Source organism: Pleurodeles waltl, chromosome 8 (genome assembly GCF_031143425.1).
Source record: "Pleurodeles waltl isolate 20211129_DDA chromosome 8, aPleWal1.hap1.20221129, whole genome shotgun sequence".
NCBI lineage: Eukaryota > Metazoa > Chordata > Amphibia > Caudata > Salamandridae > Pleurodeles > Pleurodeles waltl.
The window spans coordinates 861212975-861234944 of record NC_090447.1 but is presented as its reverse complement, the minus strand read 5'-3'; the positions used below and the strand labels follow the sequence as shown (position 1 = coordinate 861234944).

The following is a 21970-nucleotide window of genomic DNA, read 5'->3' as shown; positions in this document are numbered from 1 at the left end:
TTTTTTTCCAGTTAACTCGAAGTTTGGGATAAATATAAACACAGTGAATTGAAAGTGGATCATTTTTTTAACCATTTATTTTTCTGAAATGTTAGCTTGGATCTGTCCATAGAGGAAGATAGTTGGACACCACCATTCTAGAGTAATGGGACAGTGCAGAAGACATTTAAGCTCCTCATTTTCTTTTTATTACAGAAGGGTACTTTTTTATTCACTGAGGTCCGACAGGGAGCCAGTAAAAACAAAGTTGATTGGTCCTTTGTAGAGGTAAACTGGTGGCTACTTTAGGGCAGTAGCAACATGTATGCCCACTCCACAAATCCATGAAGTGTGATTCGGTACAGAAGCTTGTTAGAAATGGGGTCTCTAGTTGGCAGTCAGTTCGCACCCCATCTAAGTACAGACCCTCACCCTAATTAGGGTAAAGGAGGTACACAGCTCAGATAACCCCTGCTCATTCCCTTGGTAGCTTAGCACAAGCAGGCAGGCTTATCTCACAGGCAATGTGTAAAGTATTTGTACCAACATACACAGTAACACAGTGATAACACCACAAAAGAACTCCACGCCAGTTTAGAAAAATAGCCAACATTTATCTAAAGCAAACAAGACCAGAATGACTAAAATCCAACATACACAAGCAAAGATATGAATTTTAAAGTAAAAAGAGTCTTAATCCATAGAAATAAATGTTGCATTGTTGTAGCACAAAATATCTGCTATGCGTCAAAAATAAAGCTGCATGGGCGAGCATGCATCGGAAAAGCAAGTGAAGATTCAATTCCTTATTCGCAAGTGAGGCAGTGCGTTGTTTCTTACTCCTCCGGGCAAGTGATGCGTTGATTCTTTCCTTGCAGGGAAGGGATGCATCGATTTCCAGATGAGCAGCCTCAGGTCTGTGCGATGATGTTGGAGAATTTGACTGCCAGGGTCGTTGTGTGGAAAATTCTGACATGCTGTGCGAAGGGTTTGGGTTGAGAACAGGCCCTGTGTCGATTCTCCAGCCGCGAGGCAGGTGCTTTGTCACATTTTCAGTTGCTGGACTGCCGCTGCATTGATTTTTCTGACGTGCAGACATCAGTGCATAGATTTCCTCCCGCAGGTTACCAGCTTACACTTCTAAGGGGCAGGAACCAGATTTGACACCACTTAGTAAGTCAGGACTCTCAGCAGAAGAGCCCAGGTATTGGCAAATTAAGGGCCATATTTATACTCCGTTTGCGCCGAAATTGCGTCGTTTTTTTTGACGCAATTTCGACGCAAAACTAACGCCAACTAACGCCATATTTATACTATGGCGTTAGAGGCGAATAGCGCCAAAGTTCCCGGAATGTGCGTCATTTTTTAGCGTGAACCCCTTCCTTGCGTTAATGATATGCAAGGGAGGCGTTCCCGTCTAAAAAATGACTCCCAGGCCTTTACGTGGTATTTATACTCCCGGGCAAAAGAGACGCCCGGGAGTTGGCGTGGCTAAAAACGGCGCATTTGCGCCACTTTTTAACGCCTGCTCAGGGCAGGCGTTAAGGGGCCTGTGGGCTCAAAATGAGCCCACAGGTGCCCTCCCATGCCCCCAGGGACCCCCCCTGCCACCCTTGCCCACCCCAGGAGGACCCCCAAGGATGGAGGGACCCACCCCAGGGACATTCAGGTAAGTTCAGGTAAGTATAATTTTTTATTTTTTATATATTTTTTTGGTGGCATAGGGGGGCCTTATTTGTGCCCCCCTACATGCTACTATGCCCAATGACCATGCCCAGGGGACAGAAGTCCCCTGGGCATGGCCATTGGGCAAGGGGGCATGACTCCTATCTTTACAATGATAGGAGTCATGTTGATGGGGGATGGGCGTCGTTAAAAAATGGCGCAAGTCGGGTTAAGACGATTTTTTCGACGTAACCTGACTTGCCCCATTTTAAGACGCCCATGCGCCATTTTCCCCCTACGCCGGCGCTGTCTGGTCTACGTGTTTTTTTCCCACGCAAACCAGGCAGCGCCGGTCTGATTGCGCCGTCTAACGCCATTCCATAAATACGGCGCCCGCATGGCGCTTCAGAATGGCGTTAGACGGCGCAAAACTTTTTGACGCTAAACTGCGTTAGCGCAGTTTAGCGTCAAAAAGTATAAATATGGGCCTAAGTCTTTTATGTCCCTGAGACTTCTTAACAGGAGGCAAGCTCAGTCTAAGCCCTTGGAGAATCTTCACTAGCAGGATACACACCAGAGTCCGGTCTTTGTCCTCTTTAAGGCCGAAGCAGCAACTGCAGGCCAACCCAGTAAAGCACACACATCAAATGGGCAGTACTCCTCCTCAAGCTATTCAGCTCTTCTCTTTGGCAGACTTTCCTATTGATCCAGAAGTATTCTAATAATCTGGGGTTTGGGGTCCACTACTGTTAGAAATAGGGTCTATGCTTGGCAGTCAGGTGATCCCCTGTCCAAACAAGGACCCTTTCTCTAGTCAGGGTAAGTCACACAGAATTCAAACTATCCTGTGCCCACTCTCTGGTAGCTTGGAACTGAGTAGTCAGGCTTAACTTAGAAGGCAATGTGTAAAGTATTTGTGCAATAAATCATTCAATAACACTGTATAAACATCACAAAAATACACCACCCAGGTTTAGAAAAATATAGATTATTTACCTGATTAAATGCAGGTCAAAACAATAAAGATTTGATAAGTACACATTGAGGTATCACTTTAGAAAATGATAAAAAGAGTCTTAAGTTCTTAAAAGCAATAAGCGTCTCTAGCAAGCACAAAGTACCTGGTTTGCGTCTGAATTATCCACAGACGTGCGTCATTTTCTCCGGGGTGCACACAGATGATGCATCGATATTTTTCACGCAGCCAGGGCCTTGTGTCGATTTCCGGCACGCGGACTTGGATCCTCTTCGGGTTGCGGGGGATTTGGACGCACCGGGGATGATGCAGAGAAATCTTGGGCGTGCAGGATGAAGTCACAGGAGCTGAGTCGATCTGGTGGGTGATGCAGGGAAATTTCTGTAACACGGTAGGCGCTGCATCAATTCTTCTTGCACAAAGTCAGGCTGCATTGTTCCGGCTCGGATATGCATTGATCCAGTGGGCCGCGCATTGAAGTTCCGGTCGCAACACTGGTGCTGAGTCGATCTCCACTCAGGGAGCCAGGCTGCGTTGTTCCGGTTCAGCGTGCAGTGATTTCTTCACTGCGATGCAGGCTATGCGTCGTTTCTGGCAGGCTGTTCATCGAAATTTCGCCACACAAGGCGTTCTTTGCAGAGATGAAGTCTTTTTGGCCCAGAGACTTTAGGAAACAGGAGGCAAACTCAATCCAAGCCTTTGGAGAGCACTTCTTAGCAGAGCCAGAGGGCAGCAAGGCAGCAGGCAGCAGGTCAACAGTAACGCAGCAAGTCCTTTTCAGCAAAGCAGTCAGGTGAGTCATTTGGGCAGCCAGGCAGCTTTGTCTGGCAGTTTGCAGGTTCTGGTTCCCCTTTCAGTTCCATCCTGTTTGCCAGGGTTCTAGTAGGAGGTTTGGCAGTCCATTGTGTGAGGGCAGGCCACTGTCCTTTGACATGTAAGTGACTGAGCATCCTGTGTTTGGGATTCTCTGAGTGAAATGCACAAGGGAGCTGTCAACTAACCTAGCCAGACATGGATTGTAAGACATAGAAGGAGTTAATTGTAGACAAATGCTCACTTTCTAAAAGTGGCATTTCTAGAACAGTACTATTAAATCAACTTCGCCAATAAGCAGGATTTTCTATCACCATTCTGGCCAAACTAAATACGACCTGGTTACTCCTTTCAGATCAGAATCTGCCACTCAAACAGTATAGGAGGGTAGCCCTAATGCTAACCTATAAAAGGAGCAGGCCTCACATCAGTATAAAATGAATGTAGGAGTTTTACACTACCAGGACATATAGAACACACATGTTCATGTCCTGCCTTTTACCTACATAGCACTCTGCCCTATGGACTACCTGGCCTACCTTAGGGGTGACTTATATGTAGAAAAAGGGGAGTTTAAGGCTTGGCAATTACTTTTAAATGCCAAGTCGAAGTGGCAGTGAAACTGCACACACAGGCCCTGCAATGGCAGGCCTGAGACATGGTTAGAGGCTACTTATGTGGGTGGCACAACCAGTGCTGCAGGCCCACTAGTAGTATTTAATGTACCCTGGGCACATCTAGTGCACTTTGCTAGGGGCTTACAAATAAAATGAATATGCCAATTGGGTATGAGCCAATGTCACCATGTTTTAGGGAGAGAGCATATGCACTTAAGCACTGATTAGAAGTTGTAAAGTGCACAGAGTCTTAAAGCCAGCAAAAATGAGGTCAGAAAAAGAGAGGGAGAAAGGAAACATTTTGGGGGGTGACCCTACAGAAAGGCCATTTCCAACAACTACTTACACTAATTTCTGCCTTTGAAGTAGGCAAACTTTAAAGGAAAGTCTCTGTTACTCACAAGATCCTGCCTTGCCCAGGCCTGGCCCCAAAAACACACCAGGAGGTTGGAGACTGCATTGTGTAAGGACAGGGACAGCCCTTTCAGGTACAGGTGTCAGCTCCTCCCTCCCCACTCTATCCCAGGGAGACACATCAAGATATGCAGCACACACCTCAGCTCCCTTTGTGCCACTGTCTAAAGGGAATTCACAAACAGCTCAACTGTCAGTCTGACCCAGACGTGTAGAGACACAAAATGGTTCAGCAAGAAAATATCCATTTTCGAAAAGTGGCATTTTCAAACAGAAATTTTAAAAAACAACTCCCCCGAAAGATGTATTTTTAAATTGTAAGTTTGAAAACTCCAAACATCAAATCTCTACCTGCTCCCAATGGGAAACTACATTAAAAGACATTTAAAGGCATTCCCCGTGTTAACCTATGGGAGAGATAGTCCTTGCAATAGTGAAAAATGAATTTGACAATATTTCACTATCAGGACATGTAACATGTAAATGTACATGTCCTACCTTTCAAATACACTGCACCCTGCACATGGAGCTACCTAGGGGCTAACTTCTGGGTGATTTACATGTTCTAAAAGGGAAGGTTTGGGCCTGGCAAGAGGATACACTTGCCAGGTCAAATTTGCAGTTTAAGACTGCACACACAGACACTGCAGTGGCAGGTCACAGCCATGTTTACAGGGCTACTCATGTGGGTGGAGCAATCAGTGCTGCAGGCCCACTAGTAGCATTTGATTTACAGGCCCTGTGCACCTCTAGTGCACTTTACTAGGGACTTACTAGTAAAACAAATATGCCATTCAGGGATAACCAATCATAATCACAATTTATACAGGAACTACGTGCCCTTTAGCACTGGTCAGCAGTGGTAAAGTACGGAGAGCACCAAAAACCAGAAAAAAACAAAGTCCAGCACACAGTCAAAAATACAGGAGGCAGAGGCAAAAAGACAGGGGAAGCCATGCCAAGAATGCCAGGTCTAACAAAGCTTAAGTAGTTTGACGTGTTCCTTGGCACAGTGAATGCTTACTTGGAGGGCACATTCTTTTCTTTGGCATTAGAGGGTCAATATTTGAAATCCTGCTGGATGCTATTCAAATGCATGCCATTTGTAGTCTAACAACTGTATCTCATAATGTGTTCATTTGAAAATATGTCAAATACATGATTAAAGTAACAAGCTAGCATGTTTTAAAATCTCAAAATCCTTTAGAAAAAGCACTCAAAGACGGCTGGCTAAAGCAGTAAGTTTTCCTCTCTCTTTTAGTAACACCTCCCACGCTCATCTCCATGTTTCTCTGCCCATTTGCCATACTATTTTCTCTTCTCTCACGTTCCTTTGCATTCATTCCTTCCTTCCTCCCGACCACCCTCTTTGCCCCCACCACCATTTCTCTCTCTCTCCCCTCTCTTTCTCCACCCACCTCCTCCCGCATACAACAAAACACTGTTCTTAATGATAAAAAAAACTGTTTGCCATCCTGCCGAGCTGAAGAGAATTCACAATATTCTTTCCAAGGGCAGGATAATAATTTTAAACCCTGGAATTGCGTCTTTTGTGAGATTAGCTGTACTCACTTGAAAGCAAATGTTCACATTGATGCAGCACTGGCACAATGAATGCCAGAAAAGGTCAATACTAATTAACTACAATAATCACACTAAAATAGCTGATATTTGGCTTTCTAGTTTATTCAGACACTTGTGACAATAGATGAGTCCAGCTGCAAGAACCCAAAAGCAGCCTATTCCAGAACAGTCAACAGATTTGTCCTCAGAATCCACTAGACCAGAACAGGACCCTTGCTGAACATTTACATATAAATTGACCAGCATTTGTTTATCTTTAACAAGGCTTGCAGTATGCTTAACCAGCATAATGGCAAATCAATATCGTTTAAAAAGAGATAAGACAAAAGTTTGAAAGTAGGTCATAAAAATACTTTCACGACATTTTGAAATTAAAGGTTTTGAAGCATTTTTTTTTATCATCAAGCACAGGTTTAAATGGTTCGTCTTTCAGTCTTATATATGTATATTTTAACGTGTTCAAATATGGCGAAGACAATAGTAACAGTTACAAATATAGAGATTCATTCTCTCGTTGAATGTTCCTTGGGATTTTTTTGCTTGCAATAAGTCATCAATTCATTGCCTTGTACAATAAATGAATCTCCTCACAAAGGTCTTTTAAGAGAGGGATTGTGTCCGATGCGCCACTATTGTTGCTGTCACGACACTCCAATCCACCACCTCAAAACTGTCATATTAAACTCCCTTTAATAGGCCGAAGCACATGCCAATCCTATTTACTGACAAGCTTCTGTTCTAGGCATTGCATGAGTGCAGGGAATATTGTGCTGCCATTCGGGGCCTGTGCACGGTCTAGGAACAAGAGGTACTTTCCCATCTGAGTGAGGTCTCCAGAGTCTGAGATCAATATGCTCCCTTTCCTTTTTTAGGGTCGAGCCAGCGAAGCGCATGCGTATCGCTAGCGAGACGCTTTAGGAATTAGAAAAGGGCTCGGAGCCCCATCCACATCACGTGAGTGTCTTTCATTGGTTCGTGGGCTTGCCTGTTAGAATAGGCTTGCTTTCATTAGTGGAAGGCACACATACGTCATGCCTTTTCCAGTGGTTAGCCCTCCTCAAGCGCACCGACCAAGTACTGAAAACTTGCGAGGCTCGCTGGGTTAGTGGACTACTTTTTCTCTATTTTTGCAGCCCGATCTTGTTCAAGATAGAGGCTAGTAAAATGATTTCACAGTTTAATGTGTTTAGGACTTGATCATTTAAATGTCTGCACATTTTGCCACCTTGTGGCTAGGAGTGGAATATATTTTTTTTAAATGCAAAAATAGCTTATTGGCCACTAATAGCGTTCGTTATAACATCACTGTGTTTACCGTTGTCAGTTACATACTTTTGTACCTCTGAAACTATCACCTGCAAAGTGTTTTTCGATCACCCGCCCCCACCACCACCACCACTACTACCTTCCTCGAAGTTTCACGAGAGGGGGCTTATGCATTTGTTTCACAGGACATGACTAGATTCCGTGTAGAGCAGTAACAGCTGTTGCTCATTCGTATGGTAGGTGAGGATGGAAAGGGCGGTACTGGTGAGTTAACCCTCTCAGAGAAGGGCCGATCACTCCATTATCTACGCTTATTAGTAAAAGCTTACAAGGACTCGTACATGAGGTTACAGGTGACGTAAAAGCACTATGGAACAGACTTTGTTGACTTTTCGAGTTTGTGTCACCGTATTTCTTTTGAACTTTTCACAACTCCCTCTCTCATGCCTCTTCTGATTCCAGTTCCTGTGGGTTGGCATTGAAGCCTGTGGCCGTTGCTTCGTAACCACAACTCCTCTGCTTTTAATGATAACGATCGCCTCTACTGGGCATAGGTCCGCCTTTGGTTTTTCCGAGGTGCCGTGGGTAACTTCAGTGACGCTGCCGAACATTGCCTCAAATCTATGAATATTTTACACCAGACACCTGGGGCCGTATTTATACTTTTTGGCGTACAACTGCGCCAACGCAGTTGTGCGTCAAAAAATTTAACGCCGGCTAACGCTATTCCAAAGCGCCATGCGGGCGCCTTATTTATGAAATGACGGTAGCCGGCAGAGCTGCCTGGTGTGCGTCAAAAAAAATGACTTACACCAGGCAGCGCCGGCGTAGGGGAAAATGGAGCTTGGGCGCCAAAAAATGGGGCAAGTCAGGCTGAGGCAAACTTTTCGCCTCAACCCGATTAGCGCCATTTTTTTGACTCCCAACCCCCATTTAAATGACTCCTGTCTTAGCAAAGACATGAGTCATGCCCCCTTGCCCAATGGCCATGCCCAGGGGACTTATGTCCCCTGGGCATGGTCATTGGGCATAGTGGCATGTAGTGGGGCACAAATCAGGCCCCCCTATGCCACCCAAAAATAAATAAAAAAATACTTACCTGAACCTACCTTAAGTTCCCTGGGATGGGTCCCTCCATCCTTGGGCGTCCTCCTGGGGTGGGCAAGGGTGGCAGGGGGTGTCCCTGGGGGCAGGGTAGGGCACCTCTGGGCTCCTTCCGAGCCCACAGGTCCCTTAACGCCTGCCCTGACCAGGCGTTAAAAAATGACGCTAAAGCGGCTGGACGTCATTTTTTTTTTACCCGCCCACTCCCGGGTGTCATTTTTGCCCGGGAGTGTAAATACGGCGCACATGCCTCGGAGTCATTTTTTTAGATGGGAACGCCTACCTGGCATATCATTAACGCAAGGAAGGTGTCCACGCTAAAAAAATTACGCAAACTCCTAGATCTTTGCCGCTAGACGGGTCTAACGCCAAAGTATAAATATGGAGTTAGTTTTGCGTCGGATTTGCGTAAAAAAAAACGACGCAAATCCGGCGCTAACAGAGTATAAATATGCCCCCTGGTGTCACGAACAGCACATAACACATCTAGGGATGCGTATTCCTCTCCTGTCCCGCATCTACTACCTGTGACTTCAGCTAATGTGAACTGGTTTACACTTGATGGTGGACAAAACAGACATTTGTGAAAGAGAAGGAATGTTATCCATGAAGAAGTAGTAACAGAGGAGATATCGTCATAGGCCTCCTTTTCTGAACTAAGATTTCTAATATAGACACGATTTTCTGATTTGACAGAATTTTGTGCCTAGTTTGCCGAACCTGCCTTTCTTGACATATTAGAATAGATTTGTGTTTTTTTTTTATTTTATTTTGAGTGTATGATGATTGTGAGCTCTTCCAACTGGATCCCTGGTACTGTTTTGGAAAAATATCTCATTTGAATGTTTGTAATGTATGGTAAGCTGTTTTTGATTTTATTTGGATTTATTCGTAAAACTAACACATTACCTTCACCATCCAACAGTTATGGTATTTGTCGAATTTCCATAAGCTTTTTCAATATTCGAGCAAAAACTTACTTGAAATGCTAAAAAAAAAATCCACGTATTGTATTATGTCTTAATTATTACAGCGTTTTCAGATGTCCCACTATTTTAGTAAAAGTCTGTTGCTTTGAAGAACATTATTTTAAAGTTTAAGAACCCCTCTTTTTCATCTGAGTAGATTAACAAGGACATTTTGGTATCGCAGCATTCCGAGGCTAAAGAATACTCGAAGTATTTGGAAGTCCTGGTATTCTGTGGGCTTTCCTCAGCTGCGTCATATTACTTTTGAGACAGCAGTTTTCTTATCATCGTGGCTACAGTAGGATGTATTCTGGATCAGAGATCAGTTCTTTTTGAAAGCACAGACTATCAGCATTTTAGTGCTGGTGTCGGCGTCACTGCACTAAAGTGCATTAGTCATGCATTATAGCGCCCCCTATCGCCCCATGGGCCAGGCGCTCTCTGCCAGGATCTGCATTAAGTAACAATCATGCTGATAATGAGTGTGCTGTGTGTAGAGCGTGCTCAGCTGTCTCACTTTTTTTTTAGGTTCGAGTCTGCGCTAGCATGCGCTTGCGCATGCGTATCGCTTGTGAGACGCTGTAGTAGTTAGAAAAGGGCTCGGAGCACCGTCCATGTCACGTTAGTGTCTTTCATTGGTTCGTGGGCTTGCCTTTTAAAATCTGCTTGCTTTCATTAGTGGAAAGCATGCATACATCATGCCTTTTCTGGTTGTTAGCCCCCCTCGAGCGCAGCGGGCAAGTACTGAAAACATACGAGGCTCACTGTTTTCGGTCTGGTTTGTGGACTACTGTTTCTTGTTTTTCGCAGCACGAACTCGCTGGGCAGAAGTCGAGCACTTTGCATGACATCGACCCTGTTATATAGTTAATTGCACTTTTGCCGGTTACGTAGATAATTGCACATTTGCTGATAGGTTTCATTACGAGTTAACTGTAGCAGCGCATTCGCGCTCTTTTTTTCCATTTAATGAGGCAAGAAAAGTCCAGTTGGGAGTTTACAACTGCTAATAGCTCTAACTCGGAGATATGCGAGACCCGTTGCATTGCAAATACTTGTTTCTGTTTTGCAGCAAAATTGCAAAGTCTAACCATGAAGGCATATTGGCAATAGTTGTGTACTTCATCAAAATATTGGGAATGCAACTGTATTTCGCACACGCAGGGGGCTTCATATTTTTTACTGTAAATGGCATCACTGTCACCAAGACACAGCTGAGCTCTGAGTTGGACTTTGACAAAACAGTCATACATTAACAAAATTGTAAGGATACACATACTCTAGTTTAAAAGACGTTTTAGACGCCATTTTATTTTGCTTTATGGTCATCGCTGTGCTGATTTCTGATCTCAGCACACTGATAAGCAAATGTTACTCTGAATGAAATGGTGAGCAGCGGCAGATAGAATAGGTAGTGTGGCTTTCACTGTTGTCGGGTTTCCGAAGAAAAGATGGAGCAACGTGGAACTACTCCTTTTAGAACCACCTGAATTTCAATGAATTTATGGCTTGATTAGTACACAATTAAAAAAAAAAACTGTTACTCGAGAAGGAGTCAAAGGAAATGGTTCTCCCGGGTAATTAGAGGGCAAGAATCTAAACTGCATGAAATTCTTATGAAATCATTACATTCGCTACTTTTCCCCTTTCTGTTTCTTTTTACATATGACACTCCTTAGATAGAAAAGATCTACTTTAGAATATAAAATCTAAGCATCAGTGTTCAAGCACTATTATGACAGAAATGAATTTTAGTAGATGAAAGTACACAAAGTGCACTGATTATGACAAGTGGATATGAACTTTATATTTTGCCCAAATTAAATTATTTATATTTGCAAAATGCATGGCAGACACAGATGCATAGTTATAGGTGAATTATGACGGAGTAATTGAAGTAATATTAGTAAGTACACATTACTCTTGTGAAGCGAAATTACTGAAATTATATGGTTACTCCAGCTTGAGTAATTAAGAGTCATTTGGGGCAAAAATCCTACTGCTGGAGCACTAGAACAGTTAACTAAGATAGAACGAGCAGCTGCTGTCTTCTTTTGGTCATGTCCTGTAGCATTTAGTGCTAATTTCTTAGCGCAAAATGCATCCTCAGGCTCATTTTGGACATAAGAGTGTATGTTTCACCAAGAAAATTGCTCTATTATGTAAATAATGCCCACCCTAATATAGCCAGCCAGATGGATTTTGCAATGGAAGAAAGAAGAATGAACTTCATCTAATATAGCATGAAGGAGTTCCAAAAGTCATTACATGTTTATGTCATGGCCAAACTGACTGTTGAAAATACATCTTCAGAAAGGTGGTATGGAATGTGACAACTCACCATGCCAATATAAAGACCTACGCTCAGGGCTACACTAATTGCCAAGTGTTTTGACCATGCACATTAAGCCTGAAAAAAATATAGTGCCTCATTATCAGTGTGTTTAGTGCTCAATACCACCCAATGTATCTGTCTGCTGTGCAGTCCTATTCCCACTCCTTTTTAGAAAGGATATTCTTGGCTTTCAACATAAATTCGGTAGAACAAAAGTATGATATCCATCAATCCCTGCTACTAGCTACATACGCTGCACAAATGTACTGGTGATAGTAGGCATTAGCAGAAGAGTTTTTTCTGACTTACATAGATTCTAGTGGAAGGTATGGAATATTTACAACAGAGAATGCAAAATCATCCGTCATAAAAAGCTCCATCAAAACTACCAGTAATGTTATATTTGAAAATTTAAGAAATCAAAGTGTTATACTAAGAGGGAAAGTGCTCACATTCTTGATGTACACTGAGACTGTTCTATAGCTCTACCTAAACTGAAGGATCCGAAGACGTAAATAGGTTTCAATAATGGTTACATTGGCTCGCTTTTGTCAGCTAGGCAGGAGCAACTAAGCTTTCCTCAGAGAATATGCAAGAGATATGATGAGTTAAAAACTAAGCAAGCAAACCTACAGCTAAAAAGAAAATAATAAGCAGATCAACAAAATTATTACCAGTGAAAGAGAACTGAAAACCACTTTTTCAAAACAAATAGATGGTAAATATAAACATAGTGAGCAAAATGGCTATGTGTCCTCCAAAGATCTAATCATTAGCTACGTCCCACATAATGCTAATCCAGGAGTTTATACGTCATAAGAGTATATGAGATAAAGGCACAAATACTTACCTGCATGATAAAGACATGTGTAGTAAAGGGTGTGTGGTAAAGGCATTGCATGGTAAACACATCTGTGTAAAGGATTTTCCCACTAACTAGTATATTGATGCCCAATGTAAAATGTTAAACCACATTCAAACATCACCAACAATTGTGTCAATGTTCATTGTCTAAGTTGAGACTAAAAATATAAATAAAAATCAAAAAGAAATTAATGGTTTGACTGCATTGCATGTGAAGGGGGTTGAGGCATACCTGTAAAGTGTTAAGGAGGAAGCCATACAATCCCTTCAATCCACCATCAATTATAGGTGAACTTGTCTTGCCAATGAAGATAAAAATCAGGAACGAGGTAGAAGTTGGTCTTACAAAAGAGATGATGAACATTAGTAGTAAATGGCAGTACATACTTCAAGTCCACTTAAATAATTGAGCTGTGCATATAAAAACAACATATTTTATTTTGGTGACATTTCATATCCCGCACACCTTATATACAGCTGCTGTTACCAAATGTGTTAGAGTATTTGAGGTGGGACGTATTGGCATTGGTAATGTTTCCTCAATTGTGTGAGGCAGAGCACTTTGCAAACTTATGACAGCCTTCCAAGCCTTTTTCGTGACATGCCGTGGCCCAGTGGATGTTACCTTAGGATAGTAACTTTCACCACACAAAGTGGGCTAAGAATCTGGAACTTTGCGGGAAGACTAGACTGCTATATTATAGACTTGGTGAAAGGCTGAGATGAAGTCAAAAGTTGGCTTCTAATCAAGAGCCTACCCTGCCTTTTATCAAAACCACACAGATTTACTTGAAGCAGCCATGCATGTCTTCCTAAACCATCCTTTTTATTCAAAAGGTTGCTTCAATCTAATATTTCTTGAAATGCAAAGCATATGTATTACTTCATATGGGCTACCTGTGGTAGAATAGACACTCATCTAAATTCAATAAGATCCATCAAGGCAAGCGTGTAGAAATGTTTTGGCACTTTCAAGAGCAATTTCATCCATTATACTGCTAGGTTCAATGTAATACTATATTTATTTTCATAGGCAATCAAATCCTATCTTGCCTGTGATAGTGGAATCCCTTGGTCTCATCGACAAAACGTCCTTATAAAACTCATTTCTATCAACTGAAAATTCTTGTTGTTTGTGGTCCCCACATTTCACTTCTAATGGATGTTGTGAATACAAATTTGGCATGGTGGATGCATCTTTTCAGAACTTTATAGAAGTGAAACCATGACATTTTTCACTACTCGTGCGATCTGTTTCAATGCAGAAAAAGATTTTGTAAATTATGGAAACCGGTGTACAGGTAAACATCAGATCTGTGCTATCAGGATAATTATTTTGCTTTAAAACTTGACCACTGACTTTAAATAAGCAACACAGTTTTTGCTTTACTTCCTACTATTATAATCTTGGTCTTGGTTTCCCTTGTTATTGCTATCTTCATATGTTATCTGAAAACCCCCATCACAAAGTGTTGGCATTAATAGTTTGCTTTTCATAGTTAGCATCTGCATGTTATAAAACCAGTATATGTTTATTATGCAGCATTCCATAGTCAAGCTTCAGGTTCCGCAGGTATACATCTAATGCATATAAAAATAAACTGGCTAAATACATTAGGGTCTTAAATCAGCCTTGCTTGACTCCAGCTGTCACAAGTATGATTCTTGTCTTGTTCCTGCTCAAATTGGTTGTAAAACATTCATTGGTATTTCCATTCACCATCTGAGAAAACTGTATTAATACATTATTCAGCACTTCATTTGTTTTTCCATGTCTTGGATTTATCATGAATTACAGAGTCAAATGCTTCTTTTATTTTGTGACATGTCTAGGGTTTTTTTCCAAAATAACCCTATGGGAGCAAAGACCTACACTCCAATTTTCAGGACAGTGTAAAATGTTCAGCACTCTATTATTTTCCTGAGCTGGTTCTGGTCTGAGTTGATCTTGGACTAAACATCATTCTCCTCACCATTAGACACAACATCAATCTGGCAGAGTTAGAAGTAACCTTGACCTTGAAATAACTGAGTTCTAGATCAGGACAAAGGTTAAATGATTTTACTACAAAATCTCAAGTGATTCAGAATAAATGAGATGAAGACTCAAATGCACAGTACCAAGTAGTCAAGAATCAGAGATATTCTAAGCTAAAATGAGTAGCAAAGCATAAAGAAAGGGTGCAGAATCTCTAATGGAATGGGAAAGTGTTCTAGCTGACCTCCAAAACGAAGGGGTCTTTTATATAATTCTTGAATAGCAGATAAGAAAAATGCAGTCTCATCATGACATGATCTTTTGTAACAAGTTATAGACAAACCAGAGGCTACTGCAGCACTGTTAGGTTCTCATACACTATCCCGTTCTAAGAAAGCATTTGTGTATCTTCTTGTACCATTGCCATCTGGAGATGTCCAAAATAATATGAAACATTTAACATAGAGTCTTTACGCAAAGAAGTAAGGTAAGCTCATTAGCATAACTATAGTGGAAGGAACTTGTAAAAAGTTGCAGTTTAGAAACACTAGAAAGTTGATTCACAATGTACTGACAGATAATATTTTATGACATTATCTTGTCTCTGCTCTGTGGAGCCTGTGAAAAGAGAAGATGTTCGGGGTGAGATGTCAAAACAGCATCAAAACAGCATCCATAATAAGCAACATGGCGTGTTACAACGATGTGGCACAACTAACACATTAATTAACACACTTCTGTACATTATGTTAACTCATTCCAACTGCAATATTATTATTGCAGCATTTGCATAATGGATCCACCATAACACTCTATTCATTGTCATTTATTTAGTCATGAAATTATAAGCCTAGAAAAATGCTACCACATCCTTCATTGGTCAATAATCTAATATTTCTACAAAATCCACCTTGGCAGTTAAGCAAGGCACCATTATCAACAGTTCAATGTTTTTTTTTAAATTTGGCCTACCAAAAATTTCTCCTGCTGTACCCAAAAGGGATATTGACTGGTAATTGTCAGCATAGTTTTTAATTGCTTCTTTAAGAAGAGTGGATGGTGTCACTCCCCCTCCGATCCATATGCAAATGTATGCACAAAGCACTCCTGTTACCTTTAGGAGGGTGGCTCTCTATATAATGTATGAAAATGATGTACACTGTGCAGAGTCAGAGCAACCCCACCTTGGTATGCAGAAATAAAAAAAAGACCATGTAATGCTCTATTTGTGTGGTACTGTGGGCAATCAACCTAGACCTATCTTGAAGATGAGCTAAGCATTTGCTGAACACAGAGTATCAATCAAAGTCTTGGAACGTGTGTACAATGGAGAAGGAGACCACTTCGAAACACACTGCAAATATGGACTTAAAGGTAAGTCTGGAGTCCCTTTGGGGTGTAGAGACCACAAAGAGATAGGGATCCCAAGAGAAGAGCTGTTTTTCTGATGTAGGGGCCAGGGAGGCCGGGTGCAGTGCAGATAAGTCAATCAAGAGTTGTGCATCAGGGAGTCCTTGGAGCCAGGGGCAGGTCACTAGAAAGGTCAATTGTAGGTCTGCAGGGCCACTCTGGGGGATGGTTCTTGGGTGTCCTGAAGTCCCTCAACTGGTGCTTGCTCCTGTTCCTTTTGGAGTCTGGAATGGACTTTGCTCGTGGGTGTCCGACGTTGAGAGTCAAATACTTTGGGTATTGGTTTGTCTAGGGACCTGAAAGTGCAGTGCCACAAAACTTGGCACACTGTTGGACTCTGTCCTTCAGGTCTGTTGAGTAGAGTTTGGTCAAGCTGCTGTGTCAAGTTATTTGGTCATTGGCCGGTCAGTGAACTGGACTTCACTGGTTTCCTGCCTGCGGGGTGTGATGCCTTCACCCAGAGGAAAGTTTTTGGTGATTTTCAGAAGGCTGGAGCTCCTCTGGGGTTTCTTGGAGTCCTTCAGTGTTCAAGCAGCCACGCAGCAGCAATTGCTGAGTCTTGGGAGCAACAGGCAGGGTTTATTACCTTATTCTTCTTGCAGCAGGGCTTCTGTTCCCGTGCCTTGGGTCTTCATTGTCACTGGTCATCTTGTGTCCATCGAATCTGATATTCAGGTCTAGGTATACCCACTAAATACTGCATTTAGTGGGTGTTAGGGGGGAGTACCTGGTAGTGGCCATTAGACCACCTTCCTTAGGGTGGCTACACCCCCTATGTGACTACTTCCTGTGGAAAGGGGTCACATCCCTAACCCTGATTGGCTATTTTCCTGCCATCCAAGATGGAAGAAAATAAAATGAAGTGGTCACCTCGCAGGACACACCTGAGGGGTGATGCAGGCTGAGGGGGCCAGTCCTCCGACTTCAGTTATGTTTTCCCACTGGTTTTCTCACTCAAAGTGGGGAAAAACCATTGGACAGCCAGTGGACGGCCATCTGCTGCTAGCAGCAGAGGTGTGGGTAAGATTTCAAAGGCGGAAAGGCCTTTGAAGCTGACAGCTGGTGCAGGATGTCTGGCTAGGGGAGGAGGTGTAATACGTAGTCTGGTGGTGGCAGGCTGGCTAAGACCAGTCACCAACCGTGCCAGGGCTGTTAGGTTTTGCAAGGGGCACCTCTAAGGTACCCTCTTGGTACATTTTATAATAAATCCAACATTGGCATCACTGTGGGTTTATTATTCTAAGTTGTTTGATACCAAATAACCCAGTATTCAGAGAGGCCATCATGTAGCTGGGGAACTCGTAATGGCCAGTGCCCAGCACATGTACTTGCTATGGCTTCCTTGTACACTTACTAGTTCTTAAGGTTTTGTAAAGATGCAGGAGGGGCATATTTGCTCATGCACACACATGCCCTCACATGCATTATAGTGCACCCTGCCTTAGGGCTGGAAGGCCTGCCAGAGGGGTGACTTACCTATGGTGTATCCAGTGTTATTGAACATGGCACACTTGGTGAGGGCCATGTCGAGTTGGTAACTTTTTAATACACCTTGTCATGCACTTGCAATGGCAGTCTGCATGAGGCTGGTGTGAGGTACCTCAGACTGGTAGAATTGGTGCTGCAGCTCTGCTGGCCCTCTTCAGTACCGTGCCCTAGGTACCAGGGGTACCATTCACTTGGGACTTACAAGTGTGGCTGAAGTGCCAAACTTATTACAGTTGTGGGGAAAGAGATCTGGTCCTGGGAACCTGTTTAGCAGGGACCCAGGGCACTTACAGTTTGAAACCAAATAATTTTCCCGACAAAAAGAGAGGGGATTCCATGTCAAAAGAGACCCTTTATCACAATACATAAAAAGATGTCACCCCTTCCTCGAAACAATATGATGAATGCACCCTAAGGACCTCATTACAAGGCTGGTGGTCCAAGGACAGCCAGACTCAAGGTGGCAGTCACACCGCCGCACTCCAGGGAGTTTGGCTGCCACATTACGACCCGGGGTGGTCGGACCACAATGCGACCCCCATTCCTGCCAGGAACATGGGTCCTGATGGGCTGACGGCGGTCTGACTCGTGCTCAGCTATGACGGTTTTGAGTTCTGCACCGCCATGCTGAGCACGAGTCCCCTTACTGCCAGCTTTTCCATGGCGGTTCAACCACCATGGAAAGGCTGGCAGAAAGGCTGTGCTGGGGGCTACAAGGAGGTGCAGCAATGCCCATGACTGTGGCCTGTGCAGTGCAGGGGCCCCTTGTCCAGCACCCTCGGAGTGTGCACTGTCTGCTGCAGTATTGGAGCCGAGACCAATACTGTAGCACTGTTCCCACCAGGCTGACCGGCGGGAATGTCATAATATGTTTATCCTGACGGTCAGCCAAGTGGGAACATTGTAATAAAGCGTGGGTGAGGCGGCCAGTTTGACAGCTGCCTCATCCTCGCGAGTTTGGTGGATGGCTCATCCTACCGCCAAACTCGTATTTAGTCCCTAACTCTCCCATATGTCACAAATATTCATTGGCCTTGGGCAGAAAGTTTTCCCCTGAAGGCTTGGTTCTCCCTGCGTTCAAGAGCTGCAGGGGCCTGTATTATGCCCTTGGCACAAAGATCTAGCACAATGGATCTCTTTATTGGAAGTCGATCTTATGAGGTCAAAGTGACATATCAGCGTAGTAGACAAAATGGTAAATGTTTGTCACCCTAGTGGGCAGTCAAGGCCCAGGCAGCTCTTTTTCAAACCTGAATTTATTGTTCCCCCTAACTACATATGACCTTCCAAACATTTAACTGGTCATTCTGCAGAATTCGTGGACTGAATGGTTAGATGGCATTGACAGTTGCCATGACTCGCTCTAATCCACAGAGATCCACTGTCCTTCTGTATAGTCTGACTGCAGCTGTGTGAAGACAAGCGTCCATAGACTGAAATCCATTTACGAGCTAGTTAAATTCCCGCAGTTCAATACACGGACTGAGAATAAAGTCAAAACGTGTGAAATTACTGCGTCTGTCTGCGTTGTCGGTGTTTTTCTAATGTATTAGACCGGAGCTTGTTGTGAGCATATGTTTAATAGCAGACGAAAAAGAACAACCTGAAATATAGCACATTTTCAAAAACCATACCAGCACAATTGGAATATCCAAATCGCATATTTTTTCATTTAAGATTCAAGAGCACCATCTTTTGTTACGCGGGCGTTCTGGCTCAGATTAATTTGTCACTTCCTGAGATGTGCCAAAGCAAACATTTGTTACACTAATGAAATGATAATGGTTCACGGAACATTTGCTCTCTAAGTATTGTTTTGCTCTTAAATTAAACTGATAAATTAAGATAACATTTGAATTGAAAAACCCCAAATAAGGAATTATGCTAGCAAAGAACAGCATTGCATTTGGAGGCTGTTGTTAATGAGCACCCCTGTAACTTCTGCCGGAGCTCAACTTCAGCCAAATTAAATTCCACTTCCTCATCATTTGCTTAAGAAACTGTTCTCGATAAGAAATGTGGTATCCCAGGCCCCAGATCTCAAAACGAATGAAAAAAAACATATTAATAATAATCAGAAATGGTCTGTTAATGTATGACAATGCTGGAGAATCCATGGTGTGAAAACAGTAGTGCAGCTAGCAATGGTGCAGCAGGGGCAGTGGCGCCGGGTCACGGAGTCCGAGGGGTCCAGTGAACCCTGGAAATGATGTAATTTGCTACACGAGCAGTAGTTAAAGTGGCCATCTTCCTTGCTGGCAACATGTCTCATGACGTCCTTGCTTACGGGTTTATATGAAAATAAATTGCACGACCACGTTGAAGATAGACAGACGTAGACCAATTAGACGTGCAACGTTTTAGACTCAAGATTGTGAGGGCTGTCAGACTGCACCAAAGTAGACTGGCAAAGGGGGAATAATTGCTATTTCATAGGCCCTGATTAAAAGACAAGAACTAAGGTCGAGTTCATTAAAAAGTTGTCCACTGCAATAAGACAACTTGCTGTGCTGCATTGCATGACAGGGCAGGAGCGTAACATGGCCCATATTTAAGAAAAAATGGTGCATCAGCATTGATGCACCACTTTTCTTGCGCCCCCTTCGCCCCTTACCGACAACTAATGACACCACGGTTACACTGTATTTATAATATGGTGCATGATGGTGTTAGCAAATTTACATCATAATTTTTTACGTATGGCGCTTTGCTACTAGCGTAAAAAATGTGGATGCTAGTGCAGCAAAGTGCAAGGAGGCCCAAAGGTTATTATGGGAGCATCATTTTAACGCCTACTCTGAGCAGACGTTCAAAATCATGCCAAAAAGGGCACAGTGCACCATTTTTGAGGGCTTCCCAGCGCCGGAACGCCCCCCCCCTTACATACATTATGCCTGGTGCAGGCATAGTGTGGCACAAGGAGTAACAAAGTGGTGAAATGCATGCATTGAAACACTGTAAATATGACGGCAGAAAAGCCACTTTAGCGCCTCCTTAGCTTTAAAAAAATCATGCTATGATGGGCTAAGGTGGCACCAAGGGCTCTTAAATATGCCCCCATATCTAATAAGATATGACATAATCCTGCTTACCCCTTGGGCAGGTGCACTGAGAGCAACCTAACGCCAATGCAGACACCCTTGCGACATGGTACAAGAGGGTCTGCGTTACACCCAGGATTGGCTTTTGTGCATGAAGGTACACCTTTTTGCACAAAAACAAACCTCTGTGGATTTCTTTCATTCTAAGTGTGCAGCACAATGCTGCCCCAGCTGGAAAGAGATAAAAATGAGGACAAATTATATTTCTCCTCTTTCCTCTTTCCTGGGAAGGCGTACCTTTTCAACACATTCAGAGATTTACTAATGTTAGTAAATCTGGGAATGTGCCAAAATACATGGGCGAATGCTTAGGGGCATCCATTCTCCATCCATGCAATGCCTTCCCAGCGTAGAGTAAGGAAAGGCAGTGGCTTGATTTGCCTTTTGTTACTTCAGATTTACTATGCCATGCAGAGCCATGGAAGGCTCTCACTTAAGGCTCTCACTTAAGGGCTTGCATTGCCCTTGCATCACCTTGCTAGAAGCAAGGGTAACGCAAGCACTTGATACATCTGGCCCTATTTGTGCACATGCTGATTACTGTTTGTGCGGGATTCACTAATTAGGAAGCATGACATTTGCACCTGATTCCGAGTTGCAGTCCTCAGAATGAGGGATCATTTGCTAATTGCACTTGTTTTCTCTCATTTTTAGGTGCACAAACAGGAATGTGCAGTACTTGTCTCCTGGTTTGCAGCAGGTCCTACCTGCCACAACTTGGGAGGGCACACACCTGTGTTGGTGCAAATTTTCATATGATTTTTAATCCCGTTTTGGGCAGAAAAAGAGGTTGTCCGTAGGGCAGTGCAGCTCCAGGCGTTCAAATAATTGTAGGATTTGAGTACCACCCCTGTATTGCCGACTTTAGGTTCTATAGCATTAGCCAGCTATAGTCATTGCACTACTTGTCACTTTAAAAGAAAATACTGGCAATGTTTCCCCTCTCAAAAAAAGGAGGCTCGGTTTGAAGTAAAACCCAGACTGTAAATTAGGGTACTTCCTGAGGAGGGCATATTTATAGTGTATCGTGCATTACTGTCCTTAGTTAAGTGAACATGAACATAGATAACGAATGTTTCTCCAGCAGCACCTTTTTGTCAAGCCTTCTGTTTTCTTGAATGCAGTAGCACATGGCAAGCAACTTCCATAGCTACCCGTTTTGAACTGTCCATGCAGGGATGGGTAGCCAAGACTGATTTCGATATTGTTTGTCTCTGTAAGTAGTGTCAATGTGGTAAAAAATTATGGGCTTTAATACAGCACTCAGTTACTGCGAGTGTCAGATTCTAATTCATGCATTCCATCCAAAACATTTTTATTTTTCCCTGTGCATGATCAAGACAATAAGTAAGGCTGGAGATGTACATTTACATGGCACAGGAAAATCTGAAAGCAAAGGTACCACCTG

General features: G+C 43.1%; 1 protein-coding gene across 2 annotated transcripts in view; it reads left to right on the top strand.

Moving 5' to 3' along the window:
* Window positions 1-21970, top strand: part of GPC6 (glypican 6) — a 3616389-nt gene that overhangs the window by 439565 nt on the left and 3154854 nt on the right. The gene's annotated exons all lie outside the window — the stretch shown is intronic.